This window comes from Lithobates pipiens, unplaced genomic scaffold (assembly GCF_037356315.1).
Source record: "Lithobates pipiens isolate NorthernLeopardFrog02 unplaced genomic scaffold, aLitPip1_a1.2 Scaffold_30, whole genome shotgun sequence".
Lineage (NCBI taxonomy): Eukaryota > Metazoa > Chordata > Amphibia > Anura > Ranidae > Lithobates > Lithobates pipiens.
The window spans coordinates 179,120,299-179,128,163 of record NW_027507791.1 but is presented as its reverse complement, the minus strand read 5'-3'; the positions used below and the strand labels follow the sequence as shown (position 1 = coordinate 179,128,163).

The following is a 7,865-nucleotide window of genomic DNA, read 5'->3' as shown; positions in this document are numbered from 1 at the left end:
CCCCGTCCATCTTGTTTCAAACCCCCCACAAAAAAAAAAAAAAATATATGACAATAGTAGTTCCAAAAATATATAGTAATAGATAAATTCTATATATTTTTTTTCAGAAATAAAAATATATATATAAATTTTTTTATTTTTTTTTATTTTATATATATATATATTTTTTTAAGATAGACACACACACACATATATATATAATTTTTTTTCTTTTTTTTTGGAGGGTTTTTTTATGTTTTGTTTTTTAATTTGGAATATATTTTTTCTATAATTGGAAGATTAATCATAGGATGAGGATGAATAAAAACATGTAGTATAACTCTGTGTGAATATAAGCAGCAATGCTACTTCACTTTTCTTGCATTACGAAGAAGAAAAGAACAGGCTATATTAAAAAAACACAAAATTAGCAGCATGACGAATACGCTAGCTTCAATGCGAACACTAGTTTTACAAGACCGAGCGCTTCCGCCCTGTAAATTCTTTCTGAGTATGCGCGGAACTTAGTTTGACGAACAAGCCTACACACGGGCGGACTGTCCGCTCAAACAAAGTTTCAGCGGACAGTTTTTCGGAAATTCCGAAAAACTTTGTTCAGCAGACTGTTCGCTGAAACTGTCCGCTGAAAGCCCACACACGAGCGGACTGTCCGCCGAAACACTGTTCAGCGGACAAAGTTGAGCGAACAGTCCCCGCGTGTGTACGCGGCCTAACTCTTAAGGCCTGGCTAGTAGCTCAGGACTTCAAATTTTGAGCCCTGCTATAGGGGTTCATTTACTAAAGTTAAATAGACTGTGTGATGTGCACGTGCAATTGCTCCAGAGCATATTAAATTAAGTAAACCTGCACTTTACAAGCAATAGTAAGTCACATGCAAGAAAAAAAAAAAAAGAAAAAACGCTTTTTTGTTTGCAGATGATTGAATACTGGAAGTCTGTTGAACTTCCCCTCATTTACTAAGCTCTAAAACAACAAAAGCACACAGTCTATTTCCCTTTACAAAATTAACCCATGGCAAAAGGAAACATGCTCACCATAAATTTAGACAAAAGTTACCCAAAACCATCAAAATGTACCTTTAATGATAATTTTCGATCATTTTTTTTACAGGGATTCTGCTCTATGAAACAAGATTTTAATAAGACCATGGTGCAGGAGTTTATATTAATCGCATTCTCCAACTTAAAGCAGCTACAAATATTACTGTTTCTCTTTGTTTTGGTGGCATATGTCAGCTGTGTTACAGGAAATATTACCATCATCGTCTTAGTTAGAACTGAACCCTTGCTTCAAACTCCAATGTATTTTTTATAACTACATTTGCTGTTCTTGAAATAATGTTTGTAACAGTTAGGGCCGGTTCACACTGCGGGCGATGCGAGGCGTCACCGACTTGCCTCGCCGCGACCTGCCGCGACCTCAGCGGCGACTTGCAAATGACTTCTGTATAGAAGTCAATGCAAGTCGCCCCGAGGTCGCCCAAAAGTAGTACAGGAACCTTTTTTCTGAGTCGGAGCGACTCGAGTCGCTCCTCTCAGAACGGTTCCATTGTACAGAACGGGGGCGACTTGTCAGATCGCAGCGAGGCAAGTCGTGTCGCCTCGCATCGCCCGCAGTGTGAACCGGCCCTTACTATACCTAAGCTTCTGAATAATTTGATTTCAGGAAATAAGAGGATCTCTATCATCGAATTTTTCACACAACTGTTTGTTTTCAATGGGTTGGGAATGACAGAATGTTATTTGTTATTGGCCATGGCCTTTGATAGGGACTTGGCTATTAACAATCCTTTACATTATTCCACTATAATGAAGAAGGAGATTTGTACTATTTTAGCCCTGGCACCATGGGTTGGTGGTTTTGTGATTTCTTCCCTGACTACTGGTTATACCTTCCAGCTGAAATTCTGTGGGTCAAACCAAATAAATCATTTCCTCTGTGATTTGGCTCCACTTCAGAATTTGTCTTGCTCTGATACTTACATGAGTAAATTATCCACAACATTAGCAGCTATTCTTACTGTAATTTTCCCAGCCAACATTATTGTAGCTTTTTATGTTCACGTTATTAACACCATCTTAAAAATCAAAGGCGCTGAAGGTAAGCAAAAAGCCTTCTCCACCTGTTCCTCTCACCTTATTGTGACCAGTCTTTTCTATGGAGCAGCTCTTTCTGTGTACATCCGACCAACTGGGAGTGAAAGTGACAAATTTCTTGCTCTTATATATACGGTTCTTACCCCATTCTTAAATCCTTTCATATATACTTTGAGGAACAGTGATGTGAAGACAGCAGTAAAGAAGTTAATACTGAAAAAAAAACATTTATTCTAACACCCATAGGGCCAATCCATTGTTCACGTGATGGAAAAATAACGACACAGTTATATCAATTTAGGACAAAATACATGTAGAGTGGATATATGTTTTATGCTCCAATAATATGCATTTAAGGGCCTCTTTCGTATGGACTGGATCAATTTTTTATCTCAGCAGGGGATCCACCTGTGGATCCGTCACTGAGCTTAGTGGGGTGGCTGGATGACAGATCTGTGTCCGCTTTGCTTATGCACGGACACATCCCACACTGCTCTATGGGCTGTGAGATGTCCGTAAAACCCACCAGGGTTTATTTCCTCTTTAATACTCTTGCTCTGGTGGTTTTGCTGTCCTCCTCACTGTTTTACTTTAACGCATCAAAGACTGAATGCAAAGGCACATTGGCCTTATGAGTTTCAGTATGTAAAATTCCATTTAAAAAAATACAGTTGTTATCGGAACAGGAGAACAAATAAGAATGCAGTTAGATACTTATTTCTGTGGCAGTTGTCTAAGGGCTCTTTCAGATGGCCGTCTGTATCTTCTGCACTCTGTGGTGAATCACATTTCCAAGGGTGGTAGAGCAGTGGCTTCCAGGTGACCAGTAGGCAATCATGCCACCTCCTAATTGTCGTATTTTCTTTTATTTTAAATCTCAATGGGGATTTATTTTAAAATACTGCTGCAAAATTATGAGCCAAGCATTTGGCTGACAGTTGGGCACCTTCGCCATTTGGTTCTGTGTGGGGGTGCCATTAAAAATGCCTGGCACCCCATGTGTCTTCCAAAGAGAAGCATTTTGCCTGTGGGTAAGGAACATGTGTAGTTATGCACTGGTTCCCGCCTATACAGATGTGAACCTCAAGTAAGAGGGAATTTCCCCCTTAATTTGGAGATAATTTCTAAAACTTCAGTTGTGTTAAGGGTACATAAAAATAAAAACCTTGACAGAGATTTTAACCATTCAATACTCAAACTATTCAAAAAATAAAAAAATAATAAAAAGCTTTGACTGCAATATATTTCAACAGTTTGTTATAAAAAAGCACCATACCTAAACCTACATGTTGCAGCCACATCCTTCAAATGGCATGTTCTTCTTTGGATGGGCGGTTAAATACTGTCGATCCCAGCAGACAGCATGCACATGTAGGTTGAGTCTCCTGCAGATAAACAAATTTAGGCAAGCATTGCACTGTCCTGCAAACCTCCCAGAAAGACAACATTGCAATGAACCAGCAGTCAAACTATTTAAACCCTGCAAGCTTATGTACCTGCATTTATAAAATTTAGAGGGTAGTTTGTTTTCTCCTATGCCAACAATTTTGTCCGGCATATTATTTCACTATTACAGAAAAATAAAGTTTTATAAATGATACCATTGCATGTATGCATTTCTATACAATAATGATATAAAAATAATTTTCACTATTCCTAATCTTGTCTAATCCTAATCCTGAATATATACACACACACAATTTTACTTGGCAAAAAAACTGACATTCCATTCAGTCATTTTTGGGATTTAAGAGGCAGTTTTGGACAAAGTCAGTCATAGACTTTTTCTCTTGGACGCCTCATAGAACCCTTACAATAAGCCTTCTTGGACAGGACAGAGTGCACTTCTTCTTTTGTGCCCTGTTTTTTCTCTCTCTCATTCTCTACTTTACCCTCCCCCTTTCTCTTTTTAAGGCCCACTGGCTTACAGTAGTAATGCCACATACTTTAAAAAGCCCTTCCTTGACCTATACCCTGAGGATGTAATATAGGTGGAACACAACTAGAGGCACGGTTTGCCTCATTCATCCCCAGGCATGTACTGGCCATCGGGACTACCGGGAGTTTCCCGGTGGGCCAATGGCTCAGTGGGCCACTCTGATGTAAGGGGGCTGGTGATGGGACACTCTGATGTAAGGGGGCTGGTGATGGGACACTCTGATGTAAGGGGGCTGGTGATGGGACACTCTGATGTAAGGGGGCTGCTGATGGGACACTCTGATGTAAGAGGGTGCTGATGGGACACTGTGATGCAAGGGGGCTACTGATGGGACACTCTGATGCAAAGGGGCTGCTGATGGGACACTCTGATGCAAGGGGGGTGCTGATGGGACACTCAAAATGTAAGTGGGCCGGTCTGGATGAAGTCCAGGGCCAAATTTCTGTCCCAGTCCAGCTCTGTTCATCCCCCCACTTATTGAGCTCTAATTAAGGGGTTGTGTAACAACACTACCACCACAGCAGCATCCCAGTTCTTATCTCCCCTCCATGTGATTTTAAATGGAGGGGTGGGGCATAATAGGGCAGGAGAGGGTATATTGTCAATGACTACAGTTTTGGTTTAATGTAATGAACCCCTGCACTCAAGAGGAGTATGTCCGCTGTATAAGCTTCTCTTGTCCAGTACCAGCATGATCCAATGTCCCTTAGCCCACCCAGTCACTTCTCAAGACACCAGTGTAGGGTGAAGAGAAGCATAAGTCTGTTTATTCAAACACAGGTACAAAGAGATAATCCCCCCTTCTTTGCACAGGGTGGGGTAAACTACATCCAGTAACAAGAGACACACAGACTGCCTTTAGGAATGTTTTCAGGAGAAACCCCCCTCCCTTCTAGCAGCTAATGTAAAACTATACATCCCATAATACTTTGCTCCCAAGGCAGACAGAAACAATAGAACAATGGAAACAACAATAGAACAACAGCCACACCTCAAGCGATCTAGTAAACAGTCTATGTCTACCAAGCTCATACAATATTTTAGCAGTCGGAAAGGTGGAATTCATTTATCTTCATATATTTCTTGAGGGATATTGCTCAGAAATATTACTGTCCCAAGTGAAAGAACCCCTTCATTCTTTCAACGTAAACCACACATATAGAACTCTAGATAACAGGGGTAAAGGGAATTAATGAGTCCGGTGTGGTTGTACGGTGAGTCTGGTTAGTGCAGACCCAACTGGGGTTCTCATTACCCTATGACCCTAAAAGACACAGGGTGACTTACACATAGGAGGGGCTGGGGGAGCTGGACAAGGAGTTTCCAGAGCTCTCTTAGGAAACCTGGGTTCCACAAGCCCCCTTCCCAAAGTGACTCCTGTCACACATCTCCCCTTTCGGCTGAAGACTAACACAGAAAGAGACCCAAAATATATTGACTTCAAAGTTAGGCCGTAGTTCCAGTCCCCCAATGCTCGTACCCACACAGTACCCCAAACACATTGTCCCAAACAGAGCATTACTCACCCAGCCAACCTCTGCCTCTCTCGTAGAAAATACCCTCTGCTGGGTAGAAGTGCAGGCTGGTCCTTCCCCCTGGAGTCCTTTCAGCCTCTGGAGAGAAGACAGGGTGGCTAGGCTCACTTCATCAGACTGTTGGGGATCTGGGCCGGCTTCCCAGCATCTCTGGGGCATACAGGTGGAGACTGAAGTCTCATCAACTTTTGCTAGATGAAAATCCCCCAGTGCTTGGAGTACAAGGTTGACATCCTGCTGTCCCATTTCCAGACCTTTTTCTGGAGTTGTGTCAGTGGAGACCGAAGTCCCATCCACTACCACAGGAATTCAATTTTCTGTTAGTTGAGGGCATAGACCAGTACCACACTGTCCTGTTGCAAGCTCTTCTGCTGGATTGCTGTCAGTGAAGACTGCAGTCCCATCCACTGATATCAGCTCAATCTGCAGTTGTGAGGTGCTGATTGCATTCTCTCCCTGGAGCTCCTGCAGAGTAGATTGTTGTGGGCAGAGGTCAACAGTGCCATGCTCTGAAGCCAGCTCTTCTGCTGAAGGCTCACCAGTTTGTTCCTCCTCAGCGGAAAAGTCTATTAAATCCTCAGTCTCTGGAACTGGTGTCTGGGGATAGAGGTTCACCATCTCCCGTCAGTAGAACGAAGATGTTACTGGTGCTGGGCAAAACTCAATGATGTTTGGCCCTGATACCAGCTCTTCTGCTGGAGGCTCACTAGGTTATTCCTCCTCAGCAGAGAAGTCAATGAAATCCATACTTTTTGGGATCTGTGGCTGGGGAATGAGGATGGCTTCCTCTTCTCCCAAGCCCTTGAATAGTGGGGACAAGTCGTGAGTGACAAACTGGACATAATGTAGGCTTGAATGCAAATGTTTCTCCCAATAGAAATAACCCTCGGAGGTGGGTGTAGGCTCCAGGGGTAGTTTAATGAGTACTTATCCCAAACTTTTAGATTTACAGTAGGTGCCGCCGATATTGTGTCAATCTCACCGCTTCCAGCGGCGAGATTGACACCCTACGAGCTCCTTCACAGGAGCCAGCGCCGAGCTGGCTCGCATCGGGAAAGGAAAAATGTTTCTTTTCCTTTCCCTATAAGCGACAAGCATCGCTGGCCGGGTTGACACTGGTACGGGGATCCGAATTGGATTCCCGCCAATACCAGGCACTGTATTTGGTATGAATCCTAAGGGAGAACTCCACGTCAAATGTAAAAAAAAACCCGGCGTGAGTTCCCCCTTGGGAGGAATACCAGGTCCTTAGGTCCGGTAGGGATTTTAAGGGGAATCCCCTTCGCTGAAAAAAACGGCGTGGGGTCCCCCCCAAAATCCATACCAGACCCCTATCCGAGCACGCAGCCCAGCCGGCCAGGAAAGGGGGTGGGGACGAGCGAGCGCCCCCGCCTCCTGAGCCATACCAGGCCGCGTGCCCTCAACATGGGGGGTGCCTTGGGGAAGGGGGGGCCGCGCACCCCCCCATCCCAAAGCACCTTGTCCCCATGTTGATGAGGACAAGGGCCTCTTCCCGACAACCCTGGCCGTTGGTTGTCAGGGTCTACGGGCGGGGGGGCTTATCGGAATCCGGGAGCCCCCTTTAATAAGGGGGCCCTGGATCTCGGCCCCCCACCCTATGTGAATGAGTATGGGGTACAATGTACCCCTACCCATTCACCTGTGAACAAAAGTAAAAAAAAAACAACACACAAGGGTTAAAATAGTTTATTGCACAGCTCCGGGGGTCTTACGTCTTCGGAGGTCTTCTCGCCGGACTCCTCCGCTATCTTCTGCTAGCTCTTTTGCTAGCGGAGGAGCCTGGCTTTCTTCTTCGTCGCTGCCGCCCTCTTTTTCCGACTTCGGGGGTCTTGTCCCCCTCTTCGGTTCTTCTTACCGGGTCACCGCTTCTTCTTCCAGCTCTTTTACTAGCGGTGGCCCGGTCTTCTGTCGCCGTCGCCGCCGCCGCCTTCCGTTCTTCTTCTTCTTCTGGAGATGTTGACTCGACGCTCTCTCTGGCCACAATGCCAGCGGCGTGGTGCGCGGCGACTTATATAGGGACAAGGGGCCGGGTCACCGGTTGATGTCACATGGTGACCCTGCCCCCTTACGATGTCACAGTCCCAGCATCCTCCGGGACTGTGACATGTGACATCAACCGCTGACCCCGCCCCTTGTCCCTATATAAGTCGCCGCGCCCCTGGCATTGCGGCCGGAGAGAGCGTCGAGTCAACATCTCCAGAAGAAGAAGAAGAAGGAGAAGAAGAACGGAAGGCGGCGGCGGCAGCGATGGCGACAGAAGACCGGGCCACCGCT

The 7,865-nt window shown here is 45.0% G+C and overlaps 1 pseudogene; it reads left to right on the top strand.

Annotated features, from left to right (window-relative positions):
- The first annotated feature begins 1,146 nt into the window (after positions 1-1,146).
- Positions 1,147-2,333, top strand: LOC143942262 (olfactory receptor 10A7-like; annotated as a pseudogene).
- The last annotated feature ends 5,532 nt before the right edge of the window (positions 2,334-7,865 follow it).